Genomic DNA, 15435 nt, shown 5'->3' on the forward strand with positions numbered 1-15435 from the left:
TAAATGTTGCAATTGTACCAGCCTCCACCACATCTTCTGGCAGCTCATTCCATACACGTACCACCTCTGCATGAAGACGTTGCCCCTTAGTTCTCTTTTATATCTTTCCCCTCTCACCCTAAACCTATGCCCTCTAGTTCTGGACTCCCTGACCCCAGGGAAAAGACTTTGCCTATTTATCCTATCCATGTCTCTCATAATTTTGTAAACCTCTATAAGGTCACCCCTCAGCCTCCGACGCTCCAGGGAAAACAGCCCCAGCCTGTTCAGCCTCTCCCTGTAGCTCAGATCCTCCAACCCTGGCAACATCCTTGCAAATCTTTTCTGAACGCTTTCAAGTTTCACAACATCTTTCTGATAGGAAGGAGACCAGAATTGCATGCAATATTCCAACAGTGGCCTAACCAATGTCCTGTACAGCCACAACATGACCTTCCAACTCCTGTACTCAATACTCTGACCTATAAAGGAAAGCATACCAAACGCCTTCTTCACTATCCTATCTACCTGCGACTCCACTTTCAAGGAGCTATGAACCTGCACTCCAAGGTCTCTTTGTTCAGCAACACTCCCTAGGACCTTACCATTAAGTGTATAAGTTCTGCTAAGATTTGCTTTCCCAAAATGCAGCACCTCGCATTTATCTAAATTAAACTCCATCTGCCACTTCTCAGCCCATTGGCCCATCGGGTCAAGCTCCTATTGTAATCTGAGGTAACCTTCTTTGCTGTCCACTACACCTCCAATTTTGGTGTCATCTGCAAACTTACTAACTGTACCTCTTATGCTCGCATCCAAATCATTTATGTAAATGACAAAAGGTAGAGGACCTAGTACTGATCCTTGTGGCACATTTTGAAGAATGGGAGATGATTTCATTGAAATTTACAAAATATTTAAAAGGATAGACTAGCAAGATGCTTCTTTTTTGGGAATCTGAAACCAGGAGGCAGAATTTTATCTAAGTAAGAGGGCTGCTATTTAGGACTGAAATGGAGATATATAGTTTTTAGACAAATGGCTTTGAGTCTTTGGAATTCCATACCAAGAGGGCTGTGGTCTTTGAGTATATTTGAGATCAATTGATTACTGATTATCAGTGGCGTAAAGGGTTATGAGGATAGAGTTTATCACCAGCCATGATCATATCAAATAATGGAGCAACCTCTATTGAGTGAATGGCCGCCTTCTGTTCCCATGTTATGATGTCAACATCCATCACTTCATTGATATTTAACAGCTGGCTGATTGAGTGAGAGGCAGGGTTGGATTTGTTATGCCTTTTGTACAGTGGACCTACCTGGACAATTTCCCATCTTTTTGGGTAGATGCCAGTGCTGTAACTACACTGGAACAGCTCAGTAAAAAGCACAGGTAGTTCTGGAGCAAATGTTTTCAGCAATACATTCTGGATGCTTTTAGGGTCCATAGCCCTAGCTGTATCCACCTGTACACAACTATTTCTTCATGATACTTGGAGTGAATTGAAATGGCTGAAGACCAGTTTATCTGATGGTTAGGATCATGAGGAGGTGCAAATGGGTTATGGATTGTACGTCTTGGCTGATGATGTTTGCAACTACCTTTTGTACTGACGGGCAGGGCTGTGTGACCATTTACAATGCGGGTATTCTTGAAAAAGCCTCTTTGTTTGGTTGCCCACCAAAATTACTACAGTACTGCAGAGCGTTTATCTGATCAGATCAGTGGTAGCGTTTCTTAACTGTGTTTCCATACCTGTGCCAAGGTGCTGTTCAGCATTTTTCTATCCCTATTTTACAGCTTCACCAGCTTGGCAGCTTTCTTTTAGGTATGACTGATGCTGCTCCTGCCTCTGTTTCCTTTTTTTACTTCAAAAATATACTTTATTCATAATATCATTTGGTACATAGTCAGTAACACAGTTCAGCTCTGTACAGTAACATATGAAGGAACAAACAAACAGTGGATTTGACTTTATGCAGTAAATAAACCAAAGGCATTTGTTACATTACAGTAGTGCTCCTGTACCCGCGGGGGATATATTCCTGGACCTAACACAGATAGGAGCAAACCCATTCATTTCAATGGGAAATCTACCTTCCCAGCAGCCCCCTGGTTCCCTATAATAAATTCAGAGTGCGGTAATCCACTGGTAACTGAAACCATGGAGAACAATTCTGTCGCTAAATGGTGTGGTTGCCTTGTATATTTACATACGTTTGAGGCACCTGATAACTGAATGGACCCCCATTTAACTTTGACAGAACGACCTTAAGATGGTGGTCTTTCCCCACTGTACCTTGGTGGCAGCTGTCCAAAGCTTTAATGCTCCCCTCAGCACATAGTCCTGGACCTTGGAATGTGCCAGTCTGCAACACTTAAATTGAGGTCAACTCATTGCTCTGGAAGACCTACACTCACCATTGAACCAGCCCCTGGCATTATGGTAATAGTGGAATAAAAATAGTTTGTATTCTTCGCCCACTCTTTGTTTTGGTTAGTTTGGCATTCATTAAGCCAAATAAATTGGAGTTTAAAAGAACATTGTGACCTTTCTCATAGAAAAAAAAAGCTTGCTCAAAATTGTTGAAAATAGCATTTGGATAGCAATCGTCATTTAAACTATCTATAACGATAACAGTGCTCGGAGTGTACACACTGAAGGCGGACCATTCGGATATTGCCAGCAAAATCTGGTTACACGAAGTCATATTGTGTCGTTCTGCAATTCAAATGGGGGGGGGGGGGGGGGAATGAACCCTTCGAGGAAGGGTGACTCGATCCGAAGCGTTACCTCTGATCTCTCTCCACCGATGCTGTTGGAGATTTTCCAGCAATTTCCGTTTTTGCCATGACACCTTAGACTGCTTTCTAGCAACGCGGAGTGAAGGAGACGGCCCACGGGATAGGAGGAGATGCGTTTATTTTTTTTTTGGAGTTGACTGTGTTGCCGGCGGGCGGCAGGCTGGGGATTCGCTGGGTTTTGTTTTTGAAAGGTGAGCTGTGATTGAGGGAGCGCTGCCCATGATGGGGCTCCTGGCAGATGGAACGTTGTGTTGCTGATGGTGTCGTGTCTCAACGTTCTAACCTCGAACGCCGTGTCTGCGGCAGGGCAGGGCGGCCGGGCAGGGCAGGGCGGCCGGGCATTGTGTGCGAGCCAGGCCGGAGCGGCTTCTCTCTCCCTCTCTCTCTCTGCTGCATTTCTTTTAAATTTCCTCAGTGTATTTTTTTCCATTTGCCATTTTCACTCTCCCATATTCAGTAATGTATGTGCATTGTAACCCTGTAGACGACGTTTTGTTTCATTGCTGTGGCAAGTTGGGCGCGTGCTTGCTCTCTCCGCCCCCACCCAAACAAGAGAGGCCGCCTTTAGCTGCTGGGTGCAGACTGATGTAATCTCCTTCACTTGAACCCTCTCTCATATGTTGGATTGTTTCAAGCCAATTCTTAAATTCCGTGATCTCCCACCGAGCAGCAGGAACTACCACGTGCTTCGGTGCGCCGGTCAAGGGGAGTATAAAGTTTCTCGCCCAAAAGCAGCAGGTTATAACAGGACTGTCTGCCTTGTTGATTGTTTGAGAGGGTGGAGAGAGTCGGCTACGGAAAGGTACAGAATTGTCCCTTGGTTTTTTGGATTGTTATTTTTCGAATGGTGGGTGCGTGAACACATCTATCCACTTTGGGGCTGCTTTGACTGTGTCACTTCGCAAGTGTTGATCGGCTTTTGCTGGTTTCTGGATGTTGTCCTAATGTTGTCATTTAAGACATACGCTCGTACGCTGAGACATTTTGCTGTGTTCGTGGTGTTTTTGATTTTTTTTTACAGTCTGTTGAAATGCAGCACGTTCTCAGAATTAATGAATCGTTACGTTGTAGTTAGCAGAACGAAGGGATATTCTCTGCATAGTCCAAGGATTTGGGTTTAACCAACATTAAATGGTCACCTCGGTATTGCATGTCGTTGCTTCTGGTTCTTTGTTGAGTGCATGGCTGGCGATTCCGACCTGAGTCTTGTACCTGTAATTTGTTGTACAGAATTGAAAATAAATGAAACTATAATAGTGTACAAATGGGAGGGCAATTGTTGCAATTGTCTATATATGTCATTGATACATCATGTGGCAACACAATGAAGTCTTAAAATAACTTGCTTAAAACTTATCCTTGGGACGTAGGCCGATACTTCTCAACCTTGATTGCATTTAGTCATAGAGATATATCGCCCGGTGACTGGCGGTTTCTTACTCAATCTTTTGTATACCTTGCGATGATGATGCTCCCAAAATGTGATTGGGTTGTAAATTTTCGGACCATGATTCAGCAAGGATGAAACTATTTGGGAACTGTTTGTACCTTTGAACTGGTTTGTGATCTGCTGGCAATGTTAGAATTAATGGGGATTCTTTGCTGACGTTGTTCTTTGTATTAGAGATTGGGAGGCGGTGAAGCAAACATGGTGATTTGTGAAAGTATGTTTTGCTGTCACAGTGCAATAGTGTTCCACACGAAGACCAGCTGCAAAGCAAGGAGCTGGATGCCAATCTTTTAAATTGTCCTGGTCCTTCAACTTGAGTGATACACCTATTGGAAACCTATCTAAGACAATGTTGATTATTAGGACACACTTTCCTCATTCCTGAAGAAGGGCTTATGCCCGAAACGTTGATTCTCCTGTTCCCTGGATGCTGCCTGACCTGCTGCGCTTTTCCAGCAACCAGTGTTGATTATTAACCAAAGATGTGAAACTTGTGTATGGTGGAGTAGCCTTGAGGAGTCAGGTTCCAACAGGTTTCAACAGTTTCCTCATTTCCCCTTCCCCCACCTCATCCTAGTTTCTAACCTCCAGTAACTCGACCTGTCCGGACTTGTCCGACCTGCCCAGCTCCTTTTCCACCTATCCACTCCACCCTCTCCTCCCTGACCTATCACCTTCATCTCCTTCCCCACCTACCTATTGTACTCTATGCTACTCTCTCCCCACCCCCACCCTCCTCTAGCTTATCTCTCCATGCTTCAGGCTCTCTGCCTTTATTCCTGATGAAGGGCTTTTGCCCGAAACGTCGATTTTGCCTGTCCTCGGATGCTGCCTGAATTGCTGTGCTCTTCCAGCACCACTAATCCAGAATTGAGGTGTCAGGTGTTGAGTAGAGCACATTTCTATTTTAGTCCCTGTGTTAATGTGGTTAGTCTAATCAGGGCTCTGGTCACTGCTAACCTTAATCTGCCAATGGTGTGAATCTTGCTTGTCATGGTGCTGTTGAAGGTCAGAAAAACATGGTAAAAGTTGCATCTGTTGGTACTGACCATTGCCTGGTATTTAGTTGACACAGTGCTAAATTGTCACTTGTTCATCAGAGCTCAGCACTGCAGTTGTCATATTCCGCTTGAGATGAGGGAAGATGATCAATATACTTGCTGAAGACAGCTGGGCATAGCAAGCTGCCCTATATGAAATGCAACCAAATCCTTGGTTTGGATTTGCTAACCATCAACATCAATAATCACCACCTGGGTTGAAAATGATTTAACTTGAATCATTTTGTCAGTAACCGCTATTGACTACAATTTTTCTAAGAACTGCTTTGTCACACTTGCCACTTACTGCCTTGATGCTCAGGATGATACTTTTTTTTCCCTGATGTTTAGCTCTTTCATTCAATTCTGAGACAAGGCTACAATGAAACCAAAAGCTGAATGGTTCTGCTCACACATGCATTGAGCATCAGACAGTAGGTATTCAGATATACATGGCCTCTGTTGGTATTATTGAGCACCGTTAGCTACTTTGTGATGGGTTTAGTGCAGTTTATGATGGAGATTAATCTGTTTAATGTTAGCAGATACAAGATAACCAACTCTTTGTCGCTGAAAATGTCACAATTTACCTGAAACAGTAGCAGTACTCAAATTCATTGTGCTACAGCTTGAGTATTTATTGTTTCATGTCTCCATTCATTAAAGAAATAGTAAAATGTGTTCATATTACTTAAATAAAGATGGAATCTTTAAAAAGAAAAATAGTGCACTATTCAGTAGAGTTAGATAAATTTATTAAGAGTTTTAATATGATACACTTGGATTCGTTCACAACACTTTTAGTCTCGATGCAAAACGAGAGCTTTCTAAGTTGGGAAAATGTTTATGTTTGAAACGATCAGATTTTAGAACAGTAGATTCTACATATCAGAAAGATGTTGTGAAACTTGAAAGGGTTCAGAAAAGATTTACAAGGATGTTGCCAGGGTTGGAGGATTTGAGCTACAGGGAGAGGCTGAACAGGCTGGGGCTGTTTTCCCTGGACTGTCGGAGGCTGAGGGGTGACCTTATAGAGGTTTACAAAATTATGAGAGGCATGGATGGGATAAATAGGCAAAGTCTTTTCCCTGCGGCTGGGGAGTCCAGAACCAGAGGGCATAAATTTAGGGTGAGAGCGGAAAGATATAAAAGAGACCTAAGGGACAACTTTTTGTATGTGTATGGAATGAGCTGCCAGAGGATGTGGTGGAGTCTGGTACAATTGCAACATTTAAGAGGCATTTGGATGAATAGGAAGGGTTTGGAGGGATATTGGCTGGGTGCTGGCAGGTGGGTCTAGATTGGGCTGGGATATCTGGTCGGCATGGACAGGTTGGACTGAAGGGTCTGTTTCTCTGCTGTACATCTCTATAACTTTATGACTCTAAGTATTTGTTACTGAACATAGGTAACAAAAATGATTCCACACAAATACTTTGTGCCAAAAAAAAAACAAAGGGGAAGTTTAATGTTGCAATGATGAAAAACATCACTATGTTGCTAAGAATACTTCCTTTGACTCTTGAGTCAACCAAGTCCATTTTAATAGTTCTGAAGGAGAGTTATTTTGGACGAAAATTTGTTTCTCTCTCCATAGATGCTGTCAGAGCTGTTGAGTTTCACCACCTTCTGTGTTTGTTTCAGATTTCCGACATCTGCTTTGCTTTTACTCAATAGCACTTCATTTCTATTTGTCTGAATCTAACTGCATTGCCTTTTCTACTCTGCACCATTTGATTCTTAACATACCATTTTGAACAGCATTTTATTTTCCCACCTGGGCCCCAAATATCAATAGCTTTAGGGGCCGTGAAGGATTGGGGAGACACCGAATGAATACTTTTTGTCAGTATTCAATCAGGAACAGGACATTGTTGTCAATGTGAATACTGAGTCACAATGTAGAATGGATGGCTTTGAGGTATGTAGAGAAGAGGTGTTGGAAATTCTGGAAAGGGTGAAAATAGATAAGTCCCCTGGGCCTGTTGGCATTTATCCTAGGATTCTCTGGGAAGCAAGGGAGGAGATTGCAGAGCCATTGGCCTTGATTTTTATGTCCTCGTTGTCTACAGGAGTAGTGCCAGAAGATTGGAGGCTAGCAAATGTGGTTCCCTTGTTTAAGAAGGGGAGTAGGGATAACCCTAGTAACTATAGGCCGGTCAGTCTCACTTCTGTTGTGGGCAAAATCTTAGAGAGAATTGTAAGGGATAGGATTTATGAACATCTGGATAGGAATAATGTGATCAAGGATAGTCAGCAGGTCGTGCCTCACAAACCTTATTGAATTCTTTGAGAAGGTGACTAAGGAGGTGGACGAGGGGAAAGCGGTAGATGTGGTGTATATGGATTTTAGTAAGGCGTTTGATAAGGTTCCCCATGGTAGACTACTGCAAAAAATACGGAGGTATGGCATTGAGGGTGAGTTGGAGGTTTGGATTAGGAGTTGGCTGTCCGGAAGAAGACAGAGGGTAGTAGTTGATGGCAAAGGTTCATCTTGGAGTGCCTTCACTAGCGGTGTTCCGCAAGGATCTGTTTTGGGACCATTGCTGTTTGTCATTTTTATAAATGACCTGGAGGAGGGGTTAGAAGGTTGGGTGAGCAAGTTTGCGGATGATACGAAAGTCGGAGGAGTTGTAGACAGTGAGGAAGGACGTGGCAGGTTACAGCGGGATATAGATAAGCTGCAGAACTGGGCAGAAAGGTGGCAAATGGAGTTCAATGTAGCTAAGTGTGAGGTGATTCACTTTGGTAAGAGTAACAAAAAGATGGGGTACTGGGCTAATGGTTGGATACTTGGTAGTGTGGATGAGCAGTGGGGTCTTGGTGTCCATGTACACAGATCTTTGAAAGTTGTCACCCAGGTAAATAGTGCGGTGAAGAAGGCATATGGCGTATTGGCTTTTATTGGTAGAGGAATTGAGTTCCGGAGTACCGAGGTCATGTTGCAGTTGTATAAGACTCTGGTGCGGCTGCATCTGGAGTATTGTGTGCAGTTTTGGTCGCCATACTATAGGAAGGATGTGGAGGCACTGGAACGGGTGCAGAGGAGGTTTACCAGGATGTTGCCTGGTATGGTAGAAAGATCGTATGAGGAAAGGCTGAGGCACTTGGGGTTGTTTTCATTGGAGAAAAGAAGGTTTAGGGGTGACTTGATAGAGGTGTACAAGATGATTAGGGGTTTAGATAGGGTCGACAGTGAGAATCTTTTTCCACGTATGGAGTCAGCTATTATGAGAGGGCATAGCTTTAAATTAAGGGGGGGTAAGTATAGGACAGATGTTAGGGGTAGGTTCTTTACTCAGCGAGTCGTGAGTTCATGGAATGCCCTGCCAGTAGCAGTGGTGGACTCTCCCTCTTTATGGGCATTTAAATGGGCATTGGATAGGCATATGGAGGATAGTGGGCTAGTGTAGGTTAGGTGGGCTTGGATCGGCGCAACATCGAGGGCCGAAGGGCCTGTACTACGCTGTATTCTTCTATGTTCTATGTTTTCCTTGTCCTCTTTGCCAATGTTATGGTGTTCTTTGGTGAAAAGATTCAGAGACATGGAGTAATAGTGACTGTGTTTTCAATATGTAGTCTTGAGTAAATCTTAACAAAGTATTGAGATGACTGAAGCCAATACTCCAAACCGACCCTTAACAAATATTTTCGTACTTCAGTACAACACAGTATCTCTCTCTTCAACTATTTTTTTCAGACTGAACCTGCCAAAGAATTGAGTATCACGCCCTGGAACTCTTCCTGTCACAGAGTACAAATTCTGTCATTGTAACAGATTTTGTCCCCACCCAAATGTCAGTTCATCTGCAGTTACACCTTCATTTATTCCCCTTTTAACTCAGACTGTGGTACTATTTTTGGTCATCTTTACACCTTCGCATTTCCTAAAATCTAACTGTCAAATTGCCATTGTTCATATTTCACTCAGTACCAATCCCACTTATTTTCTTGTTCTTGTCACGGATTTATAGTGGCTCTCCAAAATCATAAATTTGTTTTGAATATCATAGTTAAAATAGTTCTAATTTCTCTGACTTTTATCATCTGTTGTCCCATATCAGTGATTTGGCAACAAACATCAGGACTCATCTCTTACTGCAGATCATCATATGAAATTTATATTCCCACACTGTTTTTCATTACAACTTGACAACTGAGTAGTTCTCGAAGTGCCTTTTTGTAATAGGTATTCTTCTGAAGAATGGTCACTGGAGTCAAAGCATTAACTTTATTTTCTCTCCATGGATGCTGCTATACCTGCTAAGTTTCTTGGTTTTCGTTTCAGATTTCCAGCATTCAGAATTCTTTTGTTTTATTTATGATAATCTTGCTAGTTTCTTTGCATGTAAAGTCATCAGATAGGTATGAATTTGGATCATGCAGGGAAGGAACATTGTTAAATCTCCTTCAATCAAACTGATTCATGTCAGATCTTTGTCTCTACCAATGTACCTGGAAATCCCTTAATGTGCTGTTTGCTGCTGTGAGAGAGTGTTTCATCATCATCCAAACCTAAACCTTCTCTCGTTTCCACATATGCGCCTAAGCTGACTAATTTAAATTTGAGTTCTGAATTTGTATTTTTTAAGCTTGGTTTCTTTGAAAATTTATTCAAATTTTATGAACCTTAATACATGTGTTCCTACATTTGTAAAGCATATCTATGATTAAGAATGCACACAATCACATATTTACCAAAGACAGTGCTTGCTTGGGTGTAATTTGAACACTTTGTTTACATTCTATACTTGTGGGGCCACTGTTTCCTAGTTCTCCTGCAATCACTGTCAAGTCTGCCTGCAATGGGAGTGCTGAGAGTTGAGGGACAGAGGGAACATTGGTGTCATTTTTCATTCCTAGGCCAGCATTTTTTTTAGATTCTTTTAGATGACTTACAGTGCGGAAACAGGCCCTTCGGCCCAACAAGTCCACACCGACCCTTCGAAGAGCAACCCATCCAGACCCATTCCCCTACATTTACCCCTTCACCTAACACCACAGACAATTTAGCATGGCCATTTCACCTGACCTGCACAAGTTTTGGACTGTGGGAGGAAACCAGAGGAAACCCACACAGACACAGACAGATGCCTGAGGTGGGAATTGAATCTGGGTCTTTGGCGCTGTGAGGCCAGAGGCCTTTTATTGCACAACTCTTAATTGCCAGAGACCAGTTAAGATTCCAGTACATTACTGTCATTCTGGAGTCATGTGTAGGCCAGATGAGTGAAGGATGTAAGATTTCCCTTCCTAAAAGGCATAAGTGAATGAAATGGTTGTTTTTTTTTATCAATTGATAGTTGTTACATTGTTTTCATTAGGCCAGTTTTTTTTTATTCTAAATTGTTACTGAATTAAAATTTCATCACTTGGCGTGGTATGGTTCTGGATTACTAGTCCATTGGCATTGCCTCTGTACCACCAAGTCCCTTCAACTTCTGTTCGAAGGAAAAATTTTGGGAGCATTGGAAAAAGGGTTGGCGTCAAATAGTAAACAGGTCATAGAGGAAGACCACTCCATCTATCAGTTCATGCAGTTGTTCAATCCTGCACACTGGTGGTTTCCTTCTGGCACTCCTGGGCAATATCTGAATTGTTGTGCTGAAAGTCTAGCATTTTTCATTAGTTCTCTGAGCTTGACTCCCAGAAGCCATGGTAATCACTTGGCATTGAGTTTTGAAGAAGGGTCACAGAGTCACAGAGATGTGCAGTATGGAAACAGATTCTTTGGTTCAACTTGTCCATGCTGACCAGTTAACCTAAATGAAACGAGTCCCATTTGCCAGCACTTGGGCCATATCCCTCTAAACCCTTCTTACTCATTTACTCATCCAGGTGCCTTTTAAATCTTTATAATTGTGCCAGACTTCACCACATCCCATACACACACCACCCTCAGCGTGAAAAAGTTGCCCATGAGATCCCTTTTTATATCTTCCCCTTTCACCCTAAACCTATGCCCTCTAGTAGTGGACTCTCCTCCCCCCCCCCCTTTGTCTATTTATCCGATCCATGTACCTCATGATTTTATAAAACTCTATAAGATCATCCCTCAGCCTCTGATGCTCATGGGAAAACAGTTTCAGCCTCTCCCTATAGCTCAGTTCCTCTAACTCTGGCAACATCCTTATAAATCTTTTGTGAACCCTTTCAAGTTTCACAACATCTTTCCTATAGCAGGGAGACCAGGATTGCACACAATATTCCAAAAGTGGCCTAACCAAGGCCCTATACAGCTGCAACATGACCTCCCAACTCCGAAACTTGATGCTTTGACCAATAAAGGAAAGCATACCAAACACCACCTTCACTATCTTACCTACCTGTGACTCCACTTTCAAAGTTTTTTTTGTTTTTTCTTAAAACAAGGATCTAAAATTTTAAAATTGATGTGTTGCTTGACAGGGAGCAATTTATGGTGTGTGAGAATGGGTCCAATGTGCAATATGTACACTACTTCAACTGAAATATAGAAAATAGGAGCAAAATCAGACCCATTGAGCCTGTTATTTAGTCCTAATCCTCTGTCTCAACACCACACTGCATTGTGGAGCTTGAAGGCTAACTTGTGGCACTGTAATATATTTGAGGCTGAGAGTTACATGATTGTTTCTAGACATCATCACCCTGATTTGAGGAAATTTAGTCAGGAAAGCCATGGGTGACAATCCTTCAGAAGAAGGAAGGCAGGCAGTCAGTCCCTCGAGGGCATGAACAGTCTTTGTGTTGGAAATTCGTGGGAGTGATGGCTCCTGTGGGGAGTGCAATCAGAGCCCTGCTGCACAAAGCAGGAGCAGGTAGAGGAAGAACTAATAATGATAGAAGACTCCATAGTGAAGGGTGCATACAGGCATTTCTGCAGTTGCAGATCTGACTCCAGGACAGTATGTTGCCTCACTGGGGATAAAGTCAAGGATATCAATGAAAAGCAGCAGTGCATTCTGGAGAAGAAGCGCAGACAATCTTAGATTGTGGTTCACATTGTTACCAATGACATGGGTAGAAAGAGTGTTGAGGATCTGCAACAAGAATTGAGAAAGCTAGGTAGCAGATTGAGAAGCAGGTGAAAGTTAATGATCTCTGGATTACTTGTGGTGGTGCCATTGTGCTAGTGAGTAAACTAATAGGTGGTGAGAGCAGATAGATGTGTGGCTGTACAGTTGGTGCCAGCATTCTTGACAGCTGAGACTGCCAGTGCTGTTGTTTGGGGTTTAAACTAATTTGGCAGATTAGTGGGACATGGAGTGGAGCAACAGTAAGAGGTGGTGCAGACAAATTTAGAAGAAAGGTCAGTCAGTCTAGTAGGCAGAGATACATAGTTAAGCTAAGACTTGAGGGAGCTCAGCAAGGTTAGATGGCATTTAATTTAATGTAAGAAGCCTTCTGAGTAAAACGTATGAGTTGAGGGTGCTGATTGACACATGTGGATGTGATATGATTGCTATCATGAAGATGTGGTTGAGAGAGAGCCAGGACCGGTAGCTCAACATTCCTGAATTTAGAACCTTCAGGCAAGATATGGAGGGATGTAAAAGAGGAAAAATTGTTCAGCAATATTGATGTGAAAAGGAGGGCCAACATTCTAGAAGGCTTCTCAATTGAGGCCATGTGAGTGGAACAAGAAAGAGGGGGAAATCACATTACTGGGAATACTATAGATCTCCAAACAGTCAGAGTGAAATAAAAGGTCTTATATGTAGGCAAATTTCAAAGTATTGTTTCAGTGTTGGGTAAGAATAGTGGATTTCAACTTCATTATTATTAACTGAGATAGACATAAGTGTAAAAGGCTCAGAGAGGATGGAATTCTTAAAATTTATCCAGGAGAACTTTTTAAGCCAACACAAAGTCCTACAAGACACAGCAGTGCTGGACTTGATTTTGGGGAACAAAACCAGGCATGAGATAGAAGTCTCTGGATCAGTGGTGCTGGAAGAGCACAGCAATTCAGGCAGCATCCAAGGACAGGCAAAATCGACGTTTCGGGCAAAAGCCCTTCATCAGGAATAAAGGCAGAGAGCCTGAAGCGTGGAGAGATAAGCTAGAGGAGGGTGGGGGTGGGGATAGAGTAGCATAGAGTACAATAGGTCAGTGGGGAAGGAGATGAAGGTGATAGGTCAGGGAGGAGAGGGTGGAGTGGATAGGTGGAAAAGGAGCTGGGCAGGTCGGACAAGTCGAGGGGATCGTGTTGCTGGAGGTTAGAAACTAGGATGAGGTGGGGGAAGGTGTGGTGTAAAATTCCAAGCAGTGGAATGTGGTGAAACGGTTAAAAATTATGTCCCAATACATGTGTGAATCTAACCGGAATGGAGGTGTTGCTTAGTCCCGTGTGAATCTTATTACACACCTCCCCGTGTGAATCTTCTTATCTGTATGTAACCAGAATGGAATGTGTTTTTTAGCCTTGCTCTGCTGTTCACATGAATGTTTATATCTGGAAAAGAGTATATCAGCTGGAAAAGTCTCCAGTTCGGTGAGTCTGCTCCGGGGTTACGTTTAACCGCCGAGCGTGGGTTGTTGGCAACCGCTCTACGAGAACTGACGGCTCCCAGTTCCGGTAACATGTAGAGTGAGTATAAGCCAGACCCGTTGTGGCGACGCTGCGGGGAATAAAATGCCCATATTCTAGCAGACTCGCCTCTTGGTCGTTTGTTCTGTGTCAGACTACTCTCCTACGAACCTGACCTTGAGAATTTTTTAAAACAGAAGGGGAAATGAGGAAGCTGTTGAAATCCACATTGATGCCCTGGGGTTGAAGTGTTCTGAGGCGGAAGATGAGGCGTTCTTCTTCCATGCGTCTGGTGGTGAGGGAGCGGCGGTGGAGGAGGCCCAGCACCTCCATATCCTCGGCAGAGTGGGAGGGGGAGTTGAAATGTTGAGCCACGGGGCGGTGTGGTTGATTGGTGCGGGTGTCTTGGAGATGTTCCCTAAAGCGCTCTGCTAGGAGGCGCCCAGTCTCCCCAATGTAGAGGAGACCGCATCGGGAGCAACGGATACAATAAATGATATTGGTGGATGTGCAGGTAAAACTTTGGATGTGGAAGGCTCCTTTAGGGCCTTGGATGGAGGTGAGGGAGGAGGTGTGGGCACAGGTTTTACAGTTCCTGCGGTGGCAGGGGAAAGTGCCAGGATGGGAGGGTGGGTCGTAGGGGGGCATGGACCTGACCAGGTAGTCACGGAGGGAACGGTCTTTGCGGAAGGCGGAGAGGGGTGGGGAGGGAAATATATCCCTGGTGGTGGGGTCTGTTTGGAGGTGGCGGAAATGTCGGCGGATGATTCGGTTTATGCGAAGGTTGGTAGGGTGGAAGGTGAGCACCAGGGGCGTTCTGTCCTTGTTGCAGTTGGAGGGGTTGGCCCTGTGGCTCATCATTTCAACTCCCCTCCAACTCTGCCGAGGATATGGAGGTGCTGGGCCTCCTCCACCGCCGCTCCCTCACCACCAGACGCATGGAAGAAGAACGCCTCATCTTCCGCCTCGGAACACTTCAACCCCAGGGCATCAATGTGGATTTCAACAGCTTCCTCATTTCCCCTTCCCCCACCTCATCCTAGTTTTTAACCTCCAGCAACACGATCCCCTTGACTTGTCCGGACTTGTCTGACCTGCCCAGCTCCTTTTCCACCTATCCACTCCACCTTCTCCTCCCTGACCTATCACCTTCATCTCCTCCCCCACTGACCTATTGTACTCTATGCTACTCTATCCCCACCCCCACCCTCCTCTAGCTTATCTCTCCACGCTTCAGGCTCTCTGCCTTTATTCCTGATGAAGGGCTTTTGCCCGAAACGTCGATCTTTGCCTGTCCTCGGATGCTGCCTGAATTGCTGTGCTCTTCCAGCACCACTGATCCAGAATCTGGTTTCCAGCATCTGCAGTCATTGTTTTTACCCCTATGAGATAGAAGTGTCAGTGGGCAAGCATTTTGGTGATAGTGAACATAACACAGTAAGATTTAAGGAGAAAGTGAGGACTGCAGATGCTGGAGATCAGAGCTGAAAATGTGTTGCTGGAAAAGTGCAGCAGGTCAGGCAGCATCCAAGGAACAGGAGAATCGACGTTTTGGGCAGGGCTTATGCCCGAAACGTCGATTCTCCTGTTCCTTGGATGCTGCCTGACCTGTTGTGCTTTTCCAGCAACACATTTTCAACAGTAAG

The 15435-nt window shown here is 43.9% G+C and overlaps 1 protein-coding gene and 1 long non-coding RNA gene across 2 annotated transcripts in view; one reads left to right on the forward strand and one right to left on the reverse strand.

Moving 5' to 3' along the window:
* LOC148141156 (uncharacterized) overlaps positions 1-3295 on the reverse strand; it is a 62447-nt gene extending 59152 nt beyond the window's left edge. Inside the window, exon 1 of the long non-coding RNA XR_015752900.1 lies at positions 2777-3295. This is a non-coding gene — a long non-coding RNA (uncharacterized LOC148141156). The remainder of the gene's footprint in view (positions 1-2776) is intronic.
* Positions 3296-3456: 161 nt separating this feature from the next.
* LOC122564346 (Y+L amino acid transporter 2) overlaps positions 3457-15435 on the forward strand; it is a 144433-nt gene continuing 132454 nt past the window's right edge. Inside the window, 1 exon segment of the mRNA XM_087978645.1 lies at positions 3457-3589. The gene's annotated coding sequence lies outside the window, so the exon portion shown is untranslated.

The sequence above is a fragment of the Chiloscyllium plagiosum genome, unplaced genomic scaffold (genome assembly GCF_037043375.1).
Source record: "Chiloscyllium plagiosum isolate Xiang-an unplaced genomic scaffold, Cpla_swu_hap1 HiC_scaffold_34, whole genome shotgun sequence".
Classification (NCBI taxonomy): Eukaryota; Metazoa; Chordata; class Chondrichthyes; order Orectolobiformes; family Hemiscylliidae; genus Chiloscyllium; species Chiloscyllium plagiosum.